This window comes from Podarcis pityusensis (assembly GCF_964106645.2).
Source record: "Podarcis pityusensis genome assembly, chromosome: 2".
Lineage (NCBI taxonomy): Eukaryota > Metazoa > Chordata > Lepidosauria > Squamata > Lacertidae > Podarcis > Podarcis pityusensis.
In genome coordinates, this window is record NC_138029.1 from 79,343,471 (window position 1) to 79,370,079 (window position 26,609).

The following is a 26,609-nucleotide window of genomic DNA, read 5'->3' on the forward strand; positions in this document are numbered from 1 at the left end:
ACCTCAATGGGTTGTTGTATGGATTAACTGAGAAAAGGAGTGAACCATGGACAAAAAAGTGGGACATGAATGCAATAAACACTATGTTCAGTGTTCTGTGTGTCATCACCTAAAAGTGCTAATTCCTGAATTAGCTTCTGCAGAAGCATTATTCCTACATTTATTTCTGTCTCATTTTATTCACGAATACAGTTTTTCTATAGTGGCAGAGAGTTGCAGACGCCGCATTAAACAGCTGATCCCATGCATCATTCACTGTTGCACCCACCATATGATGTGATGTAATGTTGTGGTTGTGAAAGTCATGTGCACATCTTTCCATTCATTTCTGACTGACAGGATGCTGGTTCTATGTAGGCGAAAGTTCAAGTGATGATTTAGAAAGTCTTTCCAAGTGCCTTATCTTTGTTTAATGTTTTTTTAAAAAACGTTGTTTTCCAAACAAGAAGCGCTTCTCCATGCAGAAAAATGCATGGGATGGCTGGCAGGAATTTGCAAAGCCTATAATATGTTCTGTGTTCACAGTATTTTGGAATATTTGCAATATCTTTGCTCTGAGACATAGGAGGCATATTGTTTTCGCCATATTTTGTATACATTATTTTTCAGAAAGCAAAATAAGATGGGATTAACTGTGTTAAGACAGGAGTTCTGGGATGCCGGCCGAATTTTCTGGAAGAAGCAGAAACTGAAAGTGTTTCTAGATGACTATAGGGAGAAGGGTTCACACAGGAGCTGAAGGGAAAAATTTGGAAGTGTGTGGTGGTGAGGTTTTAAAAGTTAATTGTGTTAGTATTTTTAGAGTATATATTATTATGAAAGAGGGGGGAAATCTCAGAGGCTGCCTTGGAACCGTTCCCCCAAACCAGTCTGCTCTTGAAATATGCCCACATCTGGCAATGTCTGGAATTTTTAGTACATGTTGTGAAAGCAACAGAATATTAGTCTTTGGGAAGGCTGTTGCTCTTTCTGCAATATGTATAACTTCCATTATTTTCCAGTGATACTGGGCAGAAGATAATATAACAGGGATGGGATGTGGAGTAATAGATTAAATGCTCCATCCCTGCTATCAGCTGGGTATTATATCAGTGAGGGGTGTGTGTGTGTGTGTGTGTGTGTGTGTGTGTGTCTGTCTGTCTGTCTGTCTGTCTGTTTCATGTGCACCAGTTTGCTCAGTGGCATCTGAGGGTGCCTAATCAGCTACATAATTTTATACCATTTTGCTAGTCTTATAGCAGCTGAAGGTGAAGACTTGCAGAGAGACAGAGGCTGTGCTTGGATGGTCATATCATGACTTAATAAACTGAGGTGTTAGGAAGCTTTGTGCTCATGTCTGCAGTTTCTTTTCTTCTCCCTTCCTGAGGGTTTGAAGTTGGTTGAAAATGCTGGTTTGTTCCAAACCTTGTGTCTGTTGTTTCCCAGTTTTCACATAGCCACAGGTTTTTTTTTATAAAGATTTCCTGGTGTAATTTTGGTAAGCTGGGAAGAGAGGAGGAAAGGGATTGCATGCAAAGGCAATGGATCTGTGCAGACATAATGCCTAGTTATGATTTATATCATTTAACCATGGCCTTAATGTAAAAATGTATTTCAGGGCTGCTTTGTGCATGATATTGGACTTTTTTTAAAAAAGTAAAACACAAGGTCCTGAGTATAATGCGATTTGGAGAGTGGGGAAGGGAAAATGTGTCCCTTGTGCTTTCCTCCCAGCTTAAACATCCCCATATTATTAGGCCAATGATAGTTCAGTTATTAGAGCATGAGGGTTGTGAGTTTGAGCTCCTGCATTTCAGGGGATTGGACTAGATGGTCCTCATGGTTCCTTCCAACTCTATGATTCTATATAGTATAGGGGTAGTAACTCCCTCCCCCAACCTAGCTGACTCTATGAACGTTTTTGGCCCAACAGTTCTATTTTCTGGATTCTTAAAGAAAATGTACAATAGGTATTTGCATTCTGAGGGAGCCTCTCTGTGTATTTAGAAATCTGCACCTTATATCAGTGGCGTAGCGTGGGTTGTCAGCACCCGGGGCAAGGCAAGTAATTTGCGCCCCCTAACCCGTGGATTTTGCGCCCTCTAACCCGTGGAGCGCGGCCCCCCAGATGTTGCGCCCGGTGTGGCCGGCCCAGCCTGCACCCCCCACGCTACGCCACTGTAGCACAGAACACCATCCCTAATCCTGCAACTGCAAAAAGTTCTGCAACACAGCACAACAGACCGTGCAAAAGGATCGTTGTTGATGCTTTTATTAAAAAAATGTAAACAACAGCCATCTTTATTTACACTATGAGCTAACTGTCTGAGATGGGTAAAACCAATCCCAAAGGGCCCTTACAAACAGTAGATTATGCTACATTTTCCTTGTTTAAATCCACAATGTTTTGGTTTTTTTAAATGCACTCTACCTCCCCACCCTTATACCCTTTCCACCCAAGACGTACACCTGATGCCTTTGTCACACATTACATGCACCCAACCCCTTCCCTGCAGTCAGCTAGATTTCCCTCACAATAAACGTGGGTGGGTAGGTACCGGAGAAGGGAAACCTGAAAAGAGAAAGTGGCTGCTTTCCTGCATTCTGCCTCAGGGTCTTACTGCCCACCCTGCTCCGTTTCGTTGCTGTGTTTGCTCAAACGGAACAAAGAGCAGGGAAAGCCCCTCCCCTCCAGGCAGAGAGAGAGAGAGAGAGAGAGAGAGAGAGAGAGAGAGGCGCCCTCCACGAGTTGTCGAGCTTGGGCAACGGCTGCGCGGCCGACGGCGAGGCGCTAAGGCGCCGGCTCCCCAGGCTGCAGCGCTTGGCCAGGCGCTGCGCTTGCATGCCTGGCCGCGCCCAGCTCGCCTCAGCGCAGCGGAAAACAGAAGCAGTGGCGGAGACGACGACCCCCCACCCCAACCAAGCCTCGATTGCTTGTCCCTTCCCTCTGGACTCGCGCCCCCCCAAATGTTGCGCCCAGTGCGGCTGGCACCCCTGGCACCCCCCACGCTACGCCACTGCCTTATATTTATACCTTATCCTGTAGTAGTTTCGAACTGGTAAGAGACAGGATCAGCAAAGTTTGGCATTAAAGGCAATAAGAATTCAAGATGACAAACTAATAACTTAAATTTAAAATATTAGGCATGTTGCTAATGTAAGTAATATGTTGCCTTAGTGAAGAAATCCTGAAGCTTCTGCTCGAGTTCATAATGATGGCTTGCTTTGACGGCTGAAGCCTCTTTTCCTTTGCTTATCCTGCTAAAATACCATTATTTTGCAAAGACAAAACAAAGAAGGCTGGGTGGCCTCATATAGAAGATAATAGTGCAGATAGAAACAACAAACTACTTATCAAGTATAAGATTCTCCAAAAACTGTAAGAACAGATTGATAAACCAGTAGCAAAATGTGAAACAATAAGCAGCTTGAGTTGGGAGCTATAAATTAGGGTGAGGGAACAAAGCTGGATTTTGCAAATGATTGGGGAAAGAGCAGAGAGAGGAAGACTGAGAGATGTCATGGCACATACTAAGCAAGGTAATAGTTTTCAATAAGACTGATATAGTTTGGATATATTTCTGCATCGTTACCTTGGGAGAAATTGTATTTGAACAGTGTTCAGATATCTTGGGTCCAAACTATTTGTTGTGTAGGGGTCTTGACGCTTCGCTGTTGTTTCAAAATTAAGGCTGAATGAGACCTGGCTGCAACCCAGAGCTGTTTTTAGTTGTGGAGTAGAACATGTGTAGGCTTAGAATTTTAACCCCACAAATATCGTATACGATTAACAGCAGCTTTTAGAAGAGGGGACCGTCAGCATAAGGGCTGCAGCAGTGTGTTGGTGGTCGGGAAGCTCCCCAAATGCCGTGACCTCACCTTTAGTTTGGCCCTAATGTCCAGCAAATCAAAGTCTGCTTTGGACTGATATATAAGGCAAGAAGCTTAAAAGAAAAGGTTTAGAAAAGGAACAAATCCCCACCCCCAAAGTAAAATACAAAATATAACAATATAGCAAAGAGCATATATATAGCAAATATAGCAAATAAGCATATTGTACAGCTTTAATATTTGTCCAACTTCTTGCTTATCTGAAAATCAATACGATTTAAAAAAAAGAAAATTAGAGAAAGTGTCTCTGATTTTGAATACCTGTGCATCTCCTGAAACTTTCTCATTCATGGAGGCATTAGGACCCAGCTGTGAATTGGGCTTTGGCTTACTTGGGCAGATGTTTACCTGCACTATGCAAGAGCAACAGGGGCAGAGCAGGGGTGGTGGAAGGAGCAGAGATGCCCTCATATATTTTGGGAGGGTATATTGGCCTTATTGAGAAGGAGAATTTATCTTGTCCAGATGTGTTCCTAGGCTTATGTATTTGAGCAGAACTAGAATATCATTTAAATCAATAAAGATTTTGCATTTAGTAAATTTCAGACTTGGGCAAGGGCTGCAGTCCAATTTCATAATTTTACAGCATTTATGAAAAAGAGCACTTTTTATTTCACCATTTTCAGTTTCTAACCTCGACAACACCTCTAAAAGCATCTAAGCCTGTACGCAGATAAGTGTAGAGTTCTCCGTTTCTTTGAAATTTATACGTCAGTGTCCTAAAGTTTGGGTTCTTTTATGTAGTATTCAAAAAGATGATTGTAGTATTTAGTCTATGGGAGAGTCCATTCCAGAGTTAATTTGTAACCAAAGCAAATGAATCTATAAAAAGAAGAACGGTTACATAAGAAATATGTCAAGAAAAAGGAGGCCCTGATAAGGGCTATCTGAACCAGTTTGATCCCAGTGATTTTATGGCTTTGGAATTCAATTATAGGTGTGCTGGGAGTAGCAAATCACAATTCTGTAAATTAATGGGACACAAATGTCTTTATCAAATTCTGTGTGTGTTCACATGCTGCAAAGTTCAATCCTGCCTTCCGTAAATAAACTCTTCGGAGCTACGCTGTATACCTCTGCTGAAACTGAATGCCAAAGCAACAGAAGTGCAGATACAGCACTGACTGAATCATTTTCCAAACACGCACACTGATATGAAATACTATGTTAAACAAGATTAGCAAAATCAATTGGTTTTTCCTTCTGGGAAGCATTTTACTTTACACTAGCAGCATTTTTTTCTTCTGCAGATGTCACAATCCTTGGTATTAAATAAGGCAGAGGATTCAAAGTATGGTAGCAATGTGTTCAGATAAATTGCACCTACTCAAATGTGTGTGGTGCATATGGTCCGTCTTCTCTCCATGTGGCTTTATCTAATGTGGGTAATGCCTTTCTTCTTACTTAAAGTAAAGAGATTAGCTTCAGATTAATTGCAAATTAAATTCCGTGATGTAAGCTATATAGATTTTTGTTCTTAAAAATGCCTACGCCTGTCTTCTCATAAGAATTAATCAGCACCACTTTCCAGCACCACTTACAGCATTATCCTATGCATGTCTCCTCAGAAGCAAGCTCCACTGAGTTCATTGGGTATGATTCCCAGATCTCAGATTGCAGCCTTGAAAGAGAAAGAGCTTTTCCCTTGAAATTTAGTGGGCATGTAATGTGATGTAATTAAGGATATGTTGGGCACGGTGCTCTCATTAAGGAGATGTCAGGCATGGCGCTCTCATTACTCTGGATTGCTTTATTACACATCTTGAATAACTCCGTGTGTGGTGACTGTTGTTAATGCAGGAGAGAAAGTGAAAGATTGCCATTCTAGTTGGGGTTAATCTTGTGTTACAGACACTTCAAATGCATAAATGAATTTAAGTTTCACATTTGAAAATTGGGGAGAGGATAGACAGGTCACAGTTCCCTGAAATGGGGCAATTATACTCATATTTTCCATGTAGTGAAAGAAACAGACCACATTTCTTTCACCACATTTGCACATTGTGCTAAGCCTTACTTTAGTATGATGTGCGCAAGCAGGAATGAACTGCAGATGGCCCTTCTCCTGCACAGCCCGGAGGAAGAGTTTGGAACTGTTGCCTCCTTTCCCCCTTAACCAGGGTTGCTTGTGTTATCAGGTGTGGCAAATGCTATTAACACTAACTGTGGTTAATATCAAAGAAACCAACTTCCAACCAAGGTTTATGAAGTGGGCTTATTGAAGTGAACCATAGTTAGTGTTAACCACAATTCTGGATCCAGACAACATGGCAAACTGTAGTTAACTAAAAAGCAGAAGTGAAAGCTTCTAAGGAGGGAGACTATAAGCCCAAAACTATTTATACAAGATGATTTAGCATAGAAAAGGTGCATGGTGTATTTGGAGAGCCATATTCCCAACTGCACGCAGTCATTTTGTTGCTCACATGCACCGAACCTGTGCCTAACATGGCCTGCAAAGTGCAGTGTCTGTCTTGGGCAATGGGTCTTACAACCTGGCTAGCATATCTGATGTGGTCAGCTTCCTTTTCTTTTCTTTTTTGCAATCAGCCACTTTTAGTAGGTGTGTAGAGGGTCAAGATCACGGATCATCTATGTTAGGAGTGCTGTTGTAGTTTGAAATTATGATGAAAGGTTTGGTTGGTTAAGTGTGTGTTTCCCTTTTGTTTGAAGTGGTTTTAGATTATTAGGGAAGTAGTGGGGAATCTTATGCAGCTGAACCAAAGAGAGTTAGGGGTAGGAGACAGCATGTATAGAACAGTTGTTATAAAAGTTAAAGGGCTTATCTGAAATTCCAGACACAGGCCCCAATCCAAAGAAAAATAATGCCTGTGGTATTTTGAAATTAATGGAACTTAAATGAGCCATAGCTTAACATGTCTCATTGCTTTCATTGAAAAGTGAGCTTAATTATATTCTCTGAATTGAAGCCCTTCAGTTAAATAACAAAACTATATCCAAAGGAATACAGTAGTACCTCAGGTTAAGTACTTAATTCGTTCCGGAGGTCCGTTCTTAACCTGAAACTGTTCTTAACCTGAAGCACCACTTTAGCTAATGGGGCCTCTTGTTGCCGCTGCGTCACTGCTGCGCAATTTCTGTTCTCATCCTGAAGCAAAGTTCTTAACCTGAAGCACTATTTCTTCAGAGTGTATCTGAAGAAGTGTGCTTGCACACGAAAGCTCATACCAAGAACTAACTTAGTTGGTCTTAAAGGTGCTACTGGAAGGATTTTTCTTATTTTGCACTATTTCTGGGTTAGCGGAGTCTGTAACCTGAAGTGTATGTAACCTGAGGTACCACTGTATTGTTTTAGGAGTAAAAGTTAAAAAATCCCAAACACTTAGAGGCACCTTCTTAAGACTGGGACTACTAGAAGAAAAGACTTAGAGAAATACTTTTTGGTTATGTATCTGTTTTCCTTAGCACACTTCTTTCTTTCCTTTTGATTGCTAGGCATACTGCTTTAGGCATCTATCAAGACCTCAGTACCATATACTGTCAAAATAGATGGAACTCCTCGCTCCAGAATCTTGCCACCGTTGTTTTCCTTATCTGTGAAGGAAGCACAACTACTCCCAATGGAGAAATTTCATGCTGGCTTGGTCTTAAAATAAAGTTTAAAAAAAAATCTGAGGGAAAGGTCACTTCCTAATAACTGTGACAATCTGAATTCCCAGGGAGCTTCAGGAATGATGCTACATGACTACTGCACTGACAACTTTCCAGTAATAAGTTGTTGAAATGCTGCCAGGGAAAGTTCTTCGCATTCAGGCAAAATTAGTGAAATAAGGACATGAACGTCAGCACATAATGGTTCAGTTTGTTCTTGGGTTGACATACATGCCTCCTATTTGTCTTTAGAGCACCTTTCTTCTTCTGGCAATGATTTTTCCCAGCACTCCTGGTGACTTGCCTCAAGAGTTGGGTGTAAAACTAGTGGGAAATGAAATTGGGCAACCTAGCACCAATAGTGGAATGGTCTCCTTTTCCTCCATTCTAGGAAATGATCTCCTCATAATAAAGTTATTAAATAACTAAACCAGGAACTGTCAAAGCTGTCACTCCTTCAAGCAGACTACAGATTCAGAAAAATTATGTAATGGTTGCCCATGGCTTGAAATACCTTTTTAAAAAAACTGTAGATACAGAGTAGTCCGAGTTCAAGTAAATCTAGTAGCCACAAATAGGTCCTGCTAAAACAACTTGATCCATTGACGTCAGCAGTACTTAAACGTGAAAGAATCACACTCTGTTTCCTTAGAACCTGCATTAGATTTGTGAGCAGTGGCCATCAATTTGACTGCATCAAACTTGCAGGTGTCAAGGTAACTAGGTAACTACAACTTATCCAATCCTGCAGGACACTTCCATTAAACTTCATTGCCATTGACTGCAATGTCAATAGCTGGTTTGCAGTGTATGGTGAGAAACACCCTTGTGTTGTTTGGTGCTTTAAAATTACCTTGCTTTTAATTGATTAATTAATTAATTGCCTTGGAATTTTTTTTTTTTTTTTTTTTTGTATTAAGTGACTAACAAATGTAACAAGTAACAGTAAGAATTATGTGCGAATCTTCACCCAGTCAGGCAGCTCCTGGGTGGCACTGGGGAAATTGCTGCCTCTCAGCCTAATTTACCGCATAGGGTTGTGCTGATGCTAAATTAGGATGCTAAGCTCCTTGGAGAAAGGTAGGGTACAAATATAAAAAACAGCACTCAGCTGTAGTATTCATAAAAAATGTTCTGTTTCGATTTAAAGATAGCTATGATGTGAAATAAGTATTATTATTATTGTTAGTCAACAGCCTCATGAAGAAGCCTTTAGGTTGCGAAGTCATTAATGGTGGAGTCATTAGCTTCCTAGATAGACACTTTGAATAATCATATTGATGATATGATAATAGATGCACATTCAAATTATAAGTTGCCCACTTTTAATATTTAAGTCATGCTCTGGCTATATTATTGATTTACATCTGTACTCCATAATTTATTCTTGTGATTTACATTCTTACGATTTATGTTTTGGAGTAATAATAATAATTATAATAATGCTTGGCTTGTTCAAAGTATGTGAGTATTTTAAGAGCATCACATTTGTAATCCTTAACAGCCCTGTAAGCTAGGTCAGCATTATCCCCATGAGGCAGTTGAAGGGAAAGTGACTTGCCACAAGTCACCTAGTGGCTTGATAGAAAAGGAGAGATTTGAACTGAAGGCTCCCATTTCATGGCTTTGTCTCAGTGCTACTATGCTGCGCTAGTTCTCTGAGCTACTTATTAAACCATAATCAGCCATGCTTGAAGGTACTTGTTAAACCATAAGCTCAAGTCTGCTCAAGTCTTTCATAGTCATCTCGTTGTCCTGGTCTCAATTCATGCCTTGTCGTGTGTCATGTCTTGACACCCACCGCAGACAGTTTTGTAACATTCTTCCAATACATAACCATACTGTCTTCATGTGCTCATGACATAATCTATTCCCTTGCCCATGCTGTGCTTTGCTTTTTGGATGTGGTAATGAAATGCATGTCTTTTTCCACTTGCACGCCTACCTACTTTGCTTGAGCATGATCAAAAGGAATGCATGTCGCTGTCTAGTGGAGTGGTACATTTCCTCTTAGCTATGTTTAAAAAGTTTATTTTAACATAATTAAATCCTTTCATGAGCTTGTATGTATCATAAGAGCAGGAAGATTTCTTGCCATTTATCTTCCTTGGTTTCAATATTATTACAGACATCATCTGATCATCCAATGAATTTTTTATGCTCTTTGTTCGTGAGCAATTTTAATTTTAAAATTTTGTTAGTAATCTGACACCCCCCCCCCCCCGCTCTTCCAGGTAATGAGGCAGTTCCTATCCTATGGATTAACTTCAAGAATAATTCCTCCTAAATATGAACAGATATACTAATGACATTTGAAGGCAGTGAATGCTACAGGTGTAGCAATCCTGGAGAAATATCAGATCATACATAGTGTTCTGACTTCATTACTGGTGTAGCTTGAATCAATTTTTTTAACATCTGATAGCCAGTCACTTATGATTAATTAATTTATTGATTCATATGAACGTCTTCCTTTCTGGTGTTATCTCAATAAACAAATTTGCATTGTACAAGAGCATTCGCGTATTTAAAACAGTGGGTTATATCCAGGAGCTGGTTCACTGATGTACATTCATTACAAAATATTAAATGGTAAGCTTTTAGCCTGGTTGCTGTCCAGAAAGGCATAATTTTTTTTCTTAATTATATTGGAAGTGTTAGCTAGCTAGATTCCAGGATTTGTGTGCTTATTTTACTGATCCCTTCTTCCCTTGGCCTCAAGTTCCTTGTATCTCTATATCTGCCCCTCATCTCTCACACATTCTGGTTCTCCAAGGCTCAATACTTTAGCTGGGCTAAACTATACTAAATTATACATGTTTGCATACTTTGTAAAATGTTCAGAATTGCAAGCTTCAGTTTCCTTTTCTGAAAGCATCTCATACCAAGGGCACTCTGAAAACTTAATTAAGATTGCAGTCCTATACGTGCTTACCTGAGGGTAAGTCACACTGGACACATTGCAAAGTCCACCTTATCATTTAAAAGTTGGACTTTCCCATGTGAACGGCCAAGACAGAGTGATTGTCTGAATTTCCTATTTCAAGGTCAACTGAAAAGTTCCAAAAAAAGGACTGTCCTTGCTGAAAACCATATGCTTCATGGAAATCATGTGAGAGCTCTTACATTTGCCTTATTTCACAAAGGACAGGAACGACAGGATGTGGGATGCTGCTGCCTCTAAGGACCCATCTTGGATATAAAATGGTTCCAGTTGGAGAGTTGTATATGGAAGGAATGCAGGAAGTGTACTATTCCTGGTCTTCTGCTTTTACTTTCCAGTTGCAGTCGGGATCACCCATGGATCCATCCAGAGTTTATTTTAGGGCATCTTCTCAAGTGTAGATAGCATATCCTACAAGCTTTTCAAACAAAGAGTTTTGAGTGGGGCTTTCAATAACTGCCTAAGCTATTCCCCTGCTTCCTATGCTCTTTGTCATTGCTCTTTAGGATGTCAGATGCTGATTCAGGGGTTGTAATTTTTTTGGTCTGTTGAGGAGCCAAACAGCACAGTCACTCCGTTACGTAATACGCCCCCACTAGAACCACATGACAATTAGCAGCAGTACCAGGCATGCTTCAGGGGTAACAAAAAGTCAGAGTGAGAATTTCATAGTTCCTCATGTAGTTCTTCCTTCAGGGGGAAAAATGATGGCAGTGTATTTTTAGATGGCAGAAATCTTGCCCCATAAGTGAAAATAGACCTTACATCTTCCAGATCTTCTGCCTATATGATATAGGGCCACACAATGTTCTGGTAAAATGATAGCCAAGCAAATACTACATCACCACCTCCCCTCCATGAGCAGCTTACTTTGTATGCTTCCCAAAGCAGGCTAAGGTGAACAATTTTGAGTTTCACACAGAAGCAGTAGACCTGTCCCAGTGTAAAAGTTCATATGGAATAAATGCCTTACAGAAGTGTGCTTTGCGGCATTCTCAAAATACTCTGTGTCTGTGCTGCTTAAAATATATACTACAAAACTTGTTAAACAAAACTGACACGTGTCAAAATGAGATGTTTCAGCTTTAAGTGGAAAACCACAAAATAATATGTACATGGAACTAAATTCTACCTTTTTCTTCCTTCCTTCCTTACTTATACTAAGCAGGTATTACAGTATAATATATGTTAAAAAACCAAGCTCCATTCAAATTACTGATCCTACTCCTCCAAAGCCTTGACTTTCGGCATGTTAGACAAAAAGGGCACAGAAACAGAGACTTCCTCCTTTTGTGCTTTTCAAAGAAAATACATGGACTTTTGCCCTTTGCATATTTTGTAAGAATTCTGGGCAAGGAGATGACTCAGTGTCTTCGTAGCAGAACATATAACCTTTAAGTTCAAAAGCCATGCGTTTACATCCTGAAATATGCATAGGTTGAAATCTTCAAGTCTCTTTATTATATCATCCTTTAAGAAGATTTTCCCTGTACATGACAATATTTTGAAATCCCATTCCCCAATGTTAAATTTCCAGTGTATAGACTTCATTAAATAATTCCTAACAGAAATATCTACCTCACTGTTATATTTTTTTAGTGTAGCTGAAGAACAAGCTCACATGGCCAATCAACTTGATTTTCATCCAAGGCTTCATCCAGTTGTGCTACAATTACAAATACAGAATTACCATTAAGGAAGAACAGGATTTGCAGCCAAAATGACACCACAGGAACCTTTAGAAAGCAAAGGATGTTTAGGTACAACCAGCTCTGCCTGTTGAGAAGTCAGTGGTGCTGTTGATCAAAACCTAAATCTTTCAGCTGTTAATCATGAATTTAATATTATTGATAATGAATTAAGAATAAATAAATAATATGTGCCACTTTTTCCACAGTAGGCTGTGTGCAAAGCAGTTCACAGGAAACATCATCTTGTTAGTAAAATACAACACCACATTTGCGGGGGACACACACCACAATTTGTTATAAAACTTATTAACACATTAAGAGCATAAGATTGGCTGGATCATGCCATAGCTCCATCTAGTCTGGTTTCCTGGTTACCACAGTGACCAACCAGGTGTCTATAGTCCACAAGCAGAAAACCTGCATGACTGTGAGCAGGGCAGTACACTATAGACTGCATAGTGGCTTGCACTATAGCCTTTCTACATTTTTGCAAACCTACAAATAAGTGTCTCAGGAACAGCTTCCTAATCGGTTACAGGCTTCACTTACTAAATTTATATAGGACCACCCCAATAACATGGCTTTTGGGGGTGGCTCACAAACATAAGATGATAAAATGCAGTTAAAGCACAGTCCTAAAACAACAAGATATATAACACAGTAACAACTTCAAGCCTATAATTTCCGACAGAGAAAATAAACCAAATGACTAAAAAGAATTCATAACATGTAAACCAAATTGGGGGTGCTGATTTACTCAGTAGAGTGTCGAATTCAGAGAAGCCTGGGTTTAAATCTACAATGAGACATGAAATTCACCTGTGACCTTGGGCTAGTCATCATCTCTCAGCCTAACCAGCTTCACAAGGATGCTGTGAAGGTGGAAGGTTCTGTGTGCCATTCTGAGATCTTTGGAGGAAGGGTAAGATAAAAATGTAAGAATGATGGAATGGCAGGTGGTGACAAAGTTGTTGCAGGCAGAGTGATCTGTGTCACAAGTAGTTAGTTCTTCTACAAGTGGGAAACATTGATCTCCCCCTGATTTAATCGTGATTTTAAAACCTGCATATATAATGCAAAACTGAGCTTAATTGCATGCCCTGAATTGAATAAAGAGGGAAATATTGTAATACTTTGATTTAGAAAAGGAGCTAAATTACACCTGGTTCGACATTAGTATAGAATTTGCAAAGTTTCGAGAGTTTCCATTTTAAGCTGAGACGGTAGAACAAGAGACTCTTAATCTCAGGGTTGTGAGTTCAAATCTCTCATTTGGGGGGAAAGATTATTGCATTGCAGGGATTCAGCTAGATGACCTTTGTGGTCCCTTCCAACAATTCTATGATCCTCGGTGCTTATGCATTCACAGTTAGTGGAGTGCTTTATCTACACCCATTTGTGTATATACTGAGATTAAAACTATTCATTTGATGAAGTTTGTCCATGGAAGTTTGTGCTATACTGAATGTCTTGGAACTCTCTCATTTTCACTCTGTTACACAAGAGCAACATCATTTTAGTTTAGACTCACTGCAGTGGAAGTAGATGAATCTCTCTCCCACATATGCAAACAAGGTACAATAAACACAAGGTGTTTTCTGCCCATGTGCATGTTAATACAAGTTGGCATTTGTAACAAGGGATTTGTTTGGTTCAAAAGTGCAGTTGCATGAAATGGCTTTGGTTTATCAACAAAAAGTGGCTAGTTTGTTTTTCTTGAGATTGTGCAGGTGAGAAAATAAAGGCTTGTTAAGGGGAAGTCTTATCCTTCTATGCACTCTGCTAGCACAAGCTTTCATGTCAGTTGTACAGGTTCCTCATGGACTTCTGGGTGAAAGCTGACAGGTGTTGGGTAGATGCCAGTTCAGAATGATACATTCAGGGATGGTTTCACAAAAGGGGAGAAGCTGGAATTAGACACACAGAAATTAAGAAGAGTCAATCAAAAAGATGAAGGTGACATAGGAAATATTGCTCATATTATCAGAAACCCAGCTCCCCAGTGAAAATTAATGCCCTTTTTTGCTCTTTCTCAGTTGCTTTGCAGTACTGTATCTTTAGTTTTAGCAGACATTAAACTAATGTATACAAGTTAACCACTTAAACTTAGTATCATAGATATTTCTGAAACAGCGTTAGGAACCCTGAAGTACTGTTCCATGGTGCAGCAATATTTTCAGTTTGGACATCTCTAATATGCAATTGGCATATTTAAATAATAGAAATGAAAAGTTATTAATTCTGCTTTAGCACTCTTAACTGTGAAATAAACCCATTTATCTGAGTTCTTCTAAGGTAAAGGTATACTCATTAGAAAAGCATATCTTCAGTTTATGGAAAAATGAGTAAAGAAAAATAGATGACCTCCCAAAAGTATACTTCAGGTGAAATCTTAATGTACTTACTAGAGAATAAATCTTATGAAACATAGTAGGATGAACTTCTGAGTAAACATACACATAACAGCATCGTACATAGTTTTGTTCCACAAAGAATACTTATCCAGAATTTCCTTCATGTTCAATCAGATGAGCTTGAAATGACAAGTGAAATAGATTAAAATAATAGGTACTGCTCCCTGTTTCATCTCATTAAATACTGGTAGGCAACTAATGTAAAGGTAACATTAGTCGTGGCCGACTCTGGGGTTGCGGTGCTCATCTCGCTTTACTGGCCCGGGAGCTGGAGTACAGCTTCCGGGTCATGTGGCCAGCATGACTAAGCCACTTCTAGCAAACCAGAGCAGCGCACGGAAATGCCGTTTACCTTCCTGCAGGAGTGGTACCTATTTATCTACTTGCACTTTGATGTGCTTTCGAACTGCTAGGTTGGCAGGAGCAGGGACCGAGCAACGGGAGCTCACCCCATCACGGGGATTTGAACCGCCGACCTTCTGATCAGCAAGCCCTAGGCTCTGTGGTTTAACCCACAGCGCTACCCGCGTCCCTTCAGCCAACTAATGTATTTGCATGTAATGCTAAGCCAAACCATTGTTTAGTGCAAACAAGAACACCCGCAGGCTCCCAGAAAGGAAGTTGAGGCAGCATTGCTCCTTCCTGCTTGTTCTGCTGCTGTGCTGTGTTAAGCCATAGTTTGGTTTAGCATGCAATTCAAGCCTGTGTTTGTGGTTTAGCTCTCTCCAGACAACCCACAAGATGCAACCAAGGCTTGTCATATGGCTTCCAGCTTGTGGTTTATCTAGGAGAGCTAAACCATGAGCCCAGGTTTGAAAGTCATGCTAAGCCAAAGCATGACTTAGGTCAGCAGAAGAGCAGAGTGGTTGTGATCTCTTTTGTGAGAGCCCACACATTTGATCCTTCCCACTCTGCCATGATTTGGCTAGCTGGTATGAGTTTTGTAATCATAAAAACTGACCTCTTAGTGAAAACCTTTGCTCCAGCTGGCAAAGATCAGGAACTAATTGTGTCAAGCTACTAAATATGGAACTAGGTCTTCTTCTGGCACATTAATGACACATTAATGGCACAATTTCAAGGGAAATACTTTTTTAAAAAAAATAAGTAAGACATACTGTTAAACTCCACTCTTCCCCTTCCCCTTCGACATTGGCACTAAGCCAAGCTGAGTGAGAGATGCTTGAAATGCAAGATCACCTCTCCCCACCTGTGTAGTCTCACTGATGTTAGAATTAGGCACTCCACGTGTGGGCAGCGCACATACAACAAATATGGCTGCCACAAGTTTGGGCCTACATTAAAACTTAGCTAATCATAGTATGGCTTTGCTCCAAAGAGTACATATTAGGACTTGAAATTTGACTTTTGGCTTCTTTACACATTACGTTTTTAGGCATACACAAAAATGTTTTCAATGTATCTAGTATGTCAAATGGTGAATGTGACAAAACAGGCATTGTGAAAATATGTGCATTATACTTGTACAATCGTCAGGGAGCTAGGGTTAGCCGGAGCTTCCTTGGAAGCGTACGTTCAGTGTCAGACGAATGTTTGCTGATATGTAATGTGTGAAACAACTATTTCTTGGGGATTAAAAAAAATTCAGTATGTCTGGAGATGCAGGCACCTGGAACTATAACACTAGCATTGCCATGGCATTTTTCCAGATCTAACTTGCACACCTGCTATTAGCCAAAATTTAATAGACCTGGGAGATCTGGTCAGAGATCTGTATTACCTAATTTAGTTTGGCCCTAAGTAGGCATGATGGGTAACTTGTGATCTTCCTGAGTAGCTACTAACCAATTATAGTCTAAAGCAAAGTCATAAAGGCTGCTGTTGTGCCATCATAAACAAATAAAATCTTTAAGCTTGTTAATTATTGAGTTGAGTTTACCACACCAAATTCCTGAGCTACTTATGTGGAAGCCAGTTCTCTTAAAACTGAATGGGGCCAATCTTCAAATAAAGATAAGTATATTGAAATGATTTGCAGCGCAACCCTAAGCGTGTTTCATCAGGAGTTCAGCCGGTGTATTTAGAACTGGTGGAGTAGTACTTAATATTAATTATGTCAAATTATTTCCCTCGCATGTAGACTGAGTAGCTAACAAAAGTATTACAATGACTGTAGGATACTTTGACATCTGTGCTGTACTTATAAGAGACCTGCAGGCCAAAACATGTCCATTGTAAAAAATAATCCATAAAGTTTAACACAGAATTACAAAATCAGTAAAGCAAACACTTTTACTTGTCTGCCTGCCCACACATACTGTCCAATACAATCCTGTCTGCATGGAAATAAGCCTGTTGAGTTCAATAGTACTTGTTGTTGTTTAGTCGTTTAGTCGTGTCCGACTCTTCGTGACCCCATGGACCAGAGCACACCAGGCACTCCTGTCTTCCACTTTCTCCCGCAGTTTTGTCAAACTCATGTTGGTAGCTTCGAGAACACTGTCCTCTGTCGTCCCCTTCTCCTTGTGCCCTCCAACTTTCCCAACATCAGGGTCTTTTCCAGGGAGTCTTCTCTTCTCATGAGGTGGCCAAAGTATTGGAGCCTCAGCTTCACGATCTGTCCTTCCGGTGAGCACTCAGGGCTGATTTCCTTAAGAATGGAGAGGTTTGATCAATAGTACTTACTCCTGTGTAAATGAGTATAGGGCTGCAATCTAAGTTAGTCCTGTGTTTGTTTGTTTGTTTATTATGTTTATTTACAACTCTTCATCATTCATGTTCCCAAAGTGGGTAACGATCATTTAAATGCTATGACAATATCAAAATAAGCAAATTTGCTGTAAAACACAATATAAATAGTCAGCCAGCCTAAAAGGCAATAAAAGAGCTTCCCTCTATTGAGGTTTACAAAAATTGCCGCGCTAGTTACCTCAAGGCAATTCTTGTTTGCTTGAGGCAACTAAGCGGTGACTATTTGCAAGCATGGTTTAACAACATTTATACCGTAATGTGGAGATCATGTGATTGAACACGGATACTTTAGTGCTATGGAAATCTTATATTTAGTAACACATGCTTGGAATTAACTATGTTTTTAAAAAGTGTAGGCCAGTTTTAAGATTTACTAATTAGCAGTTGTATTTAAACAGAACGTTCAAATGGAATATATCTTTAAGGCTGTAATCCTATGCATACTACAGTGGTACCTCGGGTTACATAAACTTCAGGTTACATATGCTTCAGGTTACAGACTCCGCTAACCCAGAAATAGTACCTCGGGTTAAGAACTTTGCTTCAGGATGAGAACAGAAATCGTGCTCCGGCGGCGTGGCAGCAGCAGGAGGCCCCATTAGCTAAAGTGGTGCTTCATGTTAAGAATGTACCTCCGGAACGAATTAAGTACTTAACCCGAGGTACCACTGTAGTGGGAAAATGGAGTAAGGATTGCAGAGTCACTTGGGAGAAGGACTTATTGAATTCTGTGGGACTTCTGAGTAGATAAGGATAGAATTGCACTGTAAGTAGCTTTTGGCAGTGGGGTTGTTTTCCTTTTATCACCTTGTTATTCCAGATGCTGAACTGTAAGTAATAGCATTCTATTTCTTGAAAACAAACTGATCTTAGGTGAGTGATAAGCAGATTTTTACATCTCTGACCACCCATCCAGTACATGCTGAAAGCATCCAAATTCCACATATTTTAAAGCAGCATGATAGTGCAATCCCATACATGTCTGCTCAGAAGTAAGTTCCATTGAGCTTAAGGTAAGTGTTATAGGAGTTCAGTCTTAGCAAAATACATAGGATTTCAAGCTGCCGACCTCTGAGTTGAAGTATGTATTGTCTCTTAACCTCCTCTCTCCAAAATACAGAATTTGGACCATTGTGCATTATTTGAACTTTTTGAGCCCTTGTAAACTTGTAGAAAATGCAAGAATTGTTTTGATATCAAAGAATTCTAAAGTAAGGAGCAGAATGCCAAATCACTGTATAATGTACACCCATAGCAGAATCCACAAAGTTCAGTGAGACTTACTACCCAAACAATAATGACTAGGATGACATCATGAGTTACTATAAAATTTACACCAGTGAAGTCCATTGGGTAGATTTGAGCCTAATTTGCTTCAAAGGTGCTTATGGGGATATAAACTGGGATTCCCCTGTATATGCTGCCCCTGAACTTCTTGAAAGAAGAGCAGGATATCAATAAAGTAAATAAACAGATGAAGTTAATGTGTTTCTTTAAAAAAAATGTGTTCAGCTGCATGTAATATTTGGAATTGCTTTATAAAATTGATAAGTGAGCATTTTGTCTCCCTTCAAATGTGTGCTTGTTTCTTTGACAAAGAAGCTTCTTTTACTGATTCAGTTCTGTCTCACACGTGATTAACTTTCGTGATAATGCAGCTGGTCAGATCAAAATGATATGTTCTTATGCATGTTTCCTTTTAAAGCATATATATATATATATAAAAAAAACATACCTTGGCTGAAAAGAGATTTCCATGTTGACTGCAAAGAAAAGAAAGACCTCCATCTATTTCAAAAGTAAACGAATGTGTTGGCTGTGTGTAGGGAGTACTAGTTAGGACTTGAATGACCTGACTGGCAAATCTTGCACTTATCTGGCAAATCTTGCACTTATCTTTGCAATATGTAAATTCTGGGACAAATTTTCCTCTTAAACTGTCTGTGAGGTTGCTGAAGAGCTGAAAAACAGGACGTTATCATTTGGATGGTATGCAGTCAGTTTAGGGTCGATTGCTGCAATATTCCCATAGTTGGTCATCTGATCTGGTCCAGCCTGGGGCCTGATCAAAACTTCAAAAGTAAGGAACTCTAATCCAAGACTGTCCCAAAACAAAGGATACATTAGACTTTAAAGGCGCATCAGTGGTCTCTGATTTGTTTCTCCACTTTGCTGGGCAAAATGGCTTTTCATGGCTTCAACCTGTATCTTGTGAGGCCTCTTCTGAAAAGGGCTTTCCAGGACCCAGCATCTTTCCAGTTTCTGCTCAGTGGCAAATCTTTATCTTGTGGACAATGTGATCAAACTGGTGGTGACTGTTCTCCAAATGTTTTCGGACAATCTTGTAGACACATTTCAACCTCCCTTCTGTTTGGTTCCTGTGGTGGATGATGTGTGCCACGTAATGGACAGGATGAGCTGGATATTTTGATCTGTAAAAGATGCCCTCTCCCTCTCTTCTTTCTATGGGGGGGGCACATGTAACTTTCAAAGTGCTGAAAAGGTGCTTGGAGTTGGTTGTGGGCTGAATTATGGCTAAGAAACTGAAGTTGTGGTCAGACAAGATAAAGGTCAGTAGGTTATCAACCCAAGAAAGTGGTGTTTCTTTTTTTACATATGATGCGAGCAACCGAGAGAGAGGGGAGGGGAAAGGGAGAGGTGGCAGGGAGGTTGGCTCAGTGTAGGCACATTGGATTGGCTCCGCCACTGTGCCCACACCACACCAACCTCCCTGCCACTTCACCCCTCTTGGTTGTCAGCAGCGACCTCCACATTATGAAGCCGTACTCTGCCGGCCACTACCATATGGAGTTTAACTGTGTGCTGTACTACTGCACGATGTTCCTTTCCACGCTGTTCATGAGCTATTAATGAAATGGGCAGATTAAAAATCCATGTGCTGTTTCTTCCCCCCAAAATATTTTTAGTAAATAGTGTTTTGCCAGTCCTTTAGGTCAAGCATCCTTAATTTGTGAGTGTGATCCATCAAGCCAAACACAACCCACCAGTCCTGTACAGGCCCATGGCTGTTGGAGAAACAGAACAATTATTTAGTCCAAAACAGATAAACATGCACTCACTAACACCCAGTTCCAGGACAAGGTTTTCAGAAGGCAATGTCAAGTTGACAGAGGGGAAAAAATATTTAGCCAACTAACGCAGAAAAGGCACTGTGCTACATATGGCTCATCGCTACTTGTACTTCAAAAGTACAACAGGTAAGAGGATGGCTGAAGATTGTAGTCGGGGACTTGCAGTGGAATGCTAAGCCTGCTGATTAATGTAGGCTATGCTTTTAATGTCAAGGTCTCAGAGTGAAGCATAAGTCAATCAATGGGACTTTCTTCCGGGTAAACACGGTGGGGATCTGCAGAACTATAAACACACACATGAGTTGTGTCATATGAATCTATTATAATTAAGATGAAGGAAGTACTGCAAAAAAACCCCATTAAAATTCACTTGTCACTTTTATACAGTTAATTTTGATTGCTACCTGCAATTTGATCTTTAGTGAACTTTGACAGTGAACTCTTTTTCCTGTTTAAGGGCATAACTGAATGGGGTCAGATGTGTTCTGAGTTCACTGGTTATGCTCCCTCTGCTGACTCCGCAGCAGCACAGCTAAACAGCAATGGATAGGAAGAAGGTCAGGGAGAAACGGTGCAAAACAGGAGCATAGCGGTTGACCAGACTTAAACAACAACACAGCACAAGGCAGACTATGCATACATAATAGTCCATGCTAGCTGGGTGGAACTGAAAGGAGTATACAATGCCCTGTTTTCCAAGCTGATTTTAAATACATACATACATACATACATACATACATACATTCTATATTCTGACCAAATAACAATTACATGATATTTACATTACTATAACATGGTATTAACTTTACTATATGAATTTTGAGTCTATGAAGATAGTAAATATATTTGCAGCATGCTATTGGCCTGCTGTGTGTAAGGGTAGATATGTGCATAGGCTGTCTGGTACTAGAACTGCAAAATGGAAACTAGCACAGTACTGGCCTGCAGCTAGCACAGATGTGAAGCAGAAAGCCAGCCTCAGCCTCTCTCCCGATTCACGATCCCCAGGGCTATCCCTTATGTCACCATGGCCTTCCTGGTGCTGATCAAATGGTTTTAAAAAAACAACAGTTTGTATGTCATTGTCATAATAAAAATCAACATAAAATCCATATACCCTTCCTTATTATTTTCTCTCTCTTTTTGCCTAGTTGTATCTCTAGAAGTTTCCTTTTTTGTAACTTTTCCGTTACTGGTTTTGTAAAAACAAGTATTAAATCAGGATGTTGTGTCTGCTTCTTTGTAACAGGTCTAGGGACAACATTCTGTACAGTATTTTCATCTGTTTGTTGGGAGGAAATGTCTAGAATGCAGTGCAGCAAGCCATTCAGGTTAACAGAGAGTAAGCATGGTTTATAGGGTAATTTGTGAACAGGGATTGAGCGGGGGGTGGGGGGTGGAGAGGTTGGTACCATGGTGATCTCTTAGGCATGATTCTTTTATTTATTTAATATATTTATAAATCACCCTTTTCCTAGGCAAATTCACAACAAATGAATTAGATCAGGCTAATTCACAACAAATATATAAACATCACAATGCAAACTGTTGTGAAAGGGAAAGTGTGTCTTTTCCCCCTCCTAAAGCTCCTTGTGAGAGAACTTTAAAAGTTCATGGCCAATATGCCCTGATCCTAATCCTGCTATTCAGGACACTAGAAATTCTATGTAAAATATAATATTAGACACAACACTGGGGATGAAAGCTGACAACTCATCCAAGCAAATGCCAAATATCTTCATTAGGTTTTTGTGTATGCGTGCAAATATTAGTTGTTCCTATAGAACACTTTTAACTGCTTCTCTGTTACAATGCTCATCCCTATAAACCGCTAAGAATTTTGTTGTTTACTATGTATCTGTTTTTCTTCATTCTTTACTTATTTAACAACATTTACATACCTCCTGAATGTAGGAAAATTGATTGTAAGCTGTTTATAAAACCTCTAAGTGGTTTATGGCAATTTTAGGGTGTGTGCTCATCTTAAACTGTCTCTGTACATTCAGTGACTGAATACTTTTGCAAGACAATTTCTATTACCCTTTGGTAGTTGGAGGGGGAAAAGACCCTTCAGATTATTAGAAACCAGGACTCCAGTTTCAGGAGCCAGTATTATTATTTATTTAAGTTCTAATCCTGCATGGAGCCAAATAATTGTTTAAAAATATTGGGTGGCATCTAATTTTTAAAGAACCAGGTACCTGAAACATTTCCAGAGAAATTAGTTTTTCACACCCATTACACTGGGCAACAATTTTTTACTTTTTGAATGTTGTCTAGATTTCTACAACTGATTTAGGGTATTTTTGCACTGCTGAATCAGGAAATGGCATCCGTTTCTCTCCATCAGGTCAGGTTTACTGTAAACTGAATGGTGGGCATTGATAAAGGTAAGTACACGTAAATTGCCTGTTGCTTCACCATTTTTCAAACTTCAGGGCTTGAACTTCCATTTCTTGGAACTCCTGGAATGCTCAGCGGCAGGGAGGTCTCTCTTCAGAGTCCAACAGTAGTCAGCCATCATGACTGCGTCCCAGCGACCCTGATACCTGGTCTCCATCTCTTTCATGTCCTGATGGAATCTCTCCCCCTGCTCGTCACTCATTGAACCCAGGTTCTCAGGAAACCGGTCCATATGTGAAAATAGGTAGTGCATCTTGACGCTCATGTTGCAGCCCAGGTTTCTGAAAGCAGTCAGCATGTTGTTGACAAGTTCTGCGTAGTTTCTGGCCTTATTGTTGCCAAGAAAGTTCTTCACTACCAGAACAAATGCCTTCCACGCTTCCAGTTCCACTTCGCCCATTGAGTTTCCAAACTCTGGATCTCTGATGAGCTGACGGATCTGAGGACCGTCAAAGATGCCAGCTTTCAACTTCTCCATGGTCAATCCTGGAAAAGCCTGGTACAAGTAAGTGAAGCAGTCACCATCCTTGTCCAGAGCCTTGGTGAACTGCTTGATTAAGCCGAGCTTGATGTGCAGCGGTGGGAAGAGTATTCTGTCTCTGTCCACCAGAGGGTCATTGATGATGTTCCTTTCTTTGCAAGGCACCAATTCCTCCCACACAGGCCAGTCCTTCTTCATGTAATGCTGAGCACGGTCCCTACTATCCCACATGCACAGAAAACATGGGTACTTGGTGAAGCCAGACTGTTGTCCCAACAAAAAGTTCACCATCTTCAGGTCAACACAAATAAACCACTTATGCTGATCATAACCAATTTTCTCCAGCACATACTTCACCGCTTCATAGTTCTCCTTCAGTGTACTCAAGTGAGCCAGGGGTATAGAGGCAAACTGGTTGGCGTTGTGTAGCAGAACACATTTCAGTGATCGCTTGCTGCTGTCAATGAACAGTCTCCAATCTTTGGGTTTGTACTGTGGCACTCCAAGCTTGAGCAGAAGCTGCACAATATCTGCACAGTACACCAAGTCCTTCTCTTACGAGAAAAAATGGAGGTACTCTTGATGCCTGTTGCGGAAGAAGCTGATGCGAGCACTGTCAGAAAGGAGGTTTTTTCCCTTCAATCTGGATGCCAACAGTTTGGCAGAGTCCTTTGACAAGCTGAGGTCGCGAACTAGATCATTCAACTCCTTTTGGGAAAATGGATGTGGAGCATCACCTTCAAGAACCACTTCTTCTTCTTCATGTCCTTCAACACTGGCGGCATCTTTGTCACTAATGTCAGGAAGTTCTCCGAAGATAGGCACTGGAATTTCATCACAATGAGCTACAGGACGACGTGCTGATTAAAGATCAGGATACTTCGTGGGGCGGCTGCCCCATTAACTTAGTTTTGATCCCCCAACTTTATGCTTTGCCGCACCAATTTATGGAAGATTTCTAGGTTTTATGACTTCAAACTGATCCCTTTTCGACATAATCACCCAGAACTATCAGACCTGAATACTTCTTGCCATTAAAATAATCATTTCCAATCAAAACAATTATTTGACATGGCAGTTTACCCCCACCAACTTCTTCTATAATGCTCCACACAAGCGTACATGTGAACAAAAACATAAAAAAAAAACATGTGGCCATAGCTCAAAAACTTGACCTGATTGAGCAAAACCAATGTGATTTTTTGATTCAGCGCATCAGATTTGTCCTAAATCAACTGAAAAAACGCAGACAACAAATTTGTTGTTGACCAGTGTTATCTATATCTCCAGTTAAGTCTCCATTTCTACATTGTGTTAATCATTTGTTACATTTTATCTAGCCAGCTACTAGTTTTGATGTTCCTTCATCTATTTCCATATAGGCTTTTGGATGATTAGCAAGCATAATAACTGTTGCTTTAGTGCATTGCTGAATAAAGCCTGCAGTGTTTTTAAAGAACAAGGTGTTCCTTTTTATTTTGATATAATGCTGTGCTCAGTAAATTACTTGCAGTAATTTCTAGTTATATAATTGCTGCAGGCATCTAGATGATCCCATTATGATACAGTCCACGTTCCAAGTATATTATGCATTTTAAATAAATACACATTCTAATTTTATTTCTAGATAATTTCCAGATTTTTTTCTGATAGTCATCTGTATTATTGACACCCTAGTTCGTTTGCACCATTGCAGCTACCTGCTGCGCCATAATGCCATCATGTTAAATAACACCGGACTGCTTGACTAGCTGTACTCATTTCTAGTTCATTGCATTTTCTGGCACAAGGAGGCTGCAAACCTTTGGCCATAATTTTGGTATCGGACAGAATTTTCTCACTGAATACTTGAAACGTGGCCAAAAGGATGTGGTGGTCCAGATTGCTTTCCATCCTTCATCACAGATAATTGTTTGTTTCTCAGATTGTGGTCTGAGAATGTTAAACCTATAGCTTAAAGTCCCAGTCAACAATTAATTTTAGACAGTAGCTATATTTTGAACTGATTGAGATCTGGGGGGCCAGTAGCAATGGTTCCACCCACCAACATGCTCCCAGTGAAGTAGAGTTACAGGCAAAGAAGGGCTCTTGAACTGATTCCTCCTTTGTGTGATTAAGAAGTTTAGAAATGCTTATGGGTGGGTGGGTGGGTGGGTGGGTGAGTGAGTGAGTGAGTGAATGTCGTACCTTAAGATTCCATAAATGTCCTACTTCAAGCAAACACCTGACCACAATGGCAAATCTCTGTGGCATTTGGACAAGCTGTGTTGCATCAATATGGGACTCTTGCAGTGGCTGAGAAGAAAAGTGTGGTTGTGATGGAGCAGCAGATGATGGATCCCAACATGGATGGCTTCCGGGATGCAGTAAATCAAACCGTAGTGCTTTGATGTTTGTGGACAAGGTGGCAGTGCAGCTCACAGGCTTCCATCCCCATCTTCCCACAAAGTTAAACTGACTTTATTTCATGGCTTTTCCTCAAGGAGTTTTGTGAAGATATTGAAAATTCTCAGCTAAAGAAGTCCGCTTCATAGAACTACATAATTTCTAGGCTCTAAAGAGATGGGGAGTGGCTGTAAAATCACTTTAAGTTACTACTTTGCAAGGAATCCTTTCACCCCTCCTGCTTCTTTGAGCTCCTACTCCAGTTTTGCTTTAGAATGTTCTAGAATTAGTCAAGCTATCTTTGCTGAACAAGAGTACCACCAGTCAAAACTTTTGACTCAAAAGTATAACCTATACCAGGCATAGGCAAACTCAGCCCTCCAAATGTTTTGAGACTACAGCTCCCATCATCCCTGACCACTGGTCCTGTTAGCTAGGGATGATGGGAGTTGTAGTCCCAAAACATCTGGAGGGCCAAGTTTGCCTGACCTATACGTTCAGTACTTTTACCCGAATAAAGTGTGTTGTAATCGCTTTTTAAAAGCAAAACAACAGTATTTTTCCAACTTTCTCCTAGACATGTTTACTCAGAAGAAAATCCCATTGGTTTCAGGGGAGTTTATTTCCAAAGTCATATGCTTAGGATTGCAAACTGAAAGGCATGCCCAGACTCACCCAGGTCACAGAGGACATCTGCTGCCTTAGCAGTGGCACCAGCTACTGTGAAATGTTTGCATATGTCACAGAGGAAGTTAAAAGTTGACACAAGCCTCTCCTCCTTATTCTTATAATGTTATACATGATAAAATATTGCTGTCTTTCTCGCCAAAAGCCGCTTAGAAAAAGACATAGTGGTGTTAGCTGGTTCAAAGTAAACAGAGTCAGACAGGTTTTTATTACATAAAGGTGTAAAGTCCACACATGCCAACAGGTCCCAAGTTCAAATGAAATACCCAAGCTAAGTAAGCCTCTCTTTTTTACTTCTTTTACTCTTTTTTTACAAGA

General features: G+C 40.2%; 1 protein-coding gene across 4 annotated transcripts in view; it reads left to right on the top strand.

The window, feature by feature from the left end:
• The window catches only part of PPARG (peroxisome proliferator activated receptor gamma), a 64,279-nt gene that overhangs the window by 12,434 nt on the left and 25,236 nt on the right, over nucleotides 1–26,609 (top strand). The window contains exon 1 of one of the 4 annotated variants that reach the window (XM_080994213.1): nucleotides 25,562–25,585. The exons of the other annotated variants lie outside the window; for them this stretch is intronic. The gene's annotated coding sequence lies outside the window, so the exon portion shown is untranslated. Of the gene's footprint in view, nucleotides 1–25,561; nucleotides 25,586–26,609 lie in introns of those variants that run through there. 4 annotated transcript variants of the gene reach the window in all.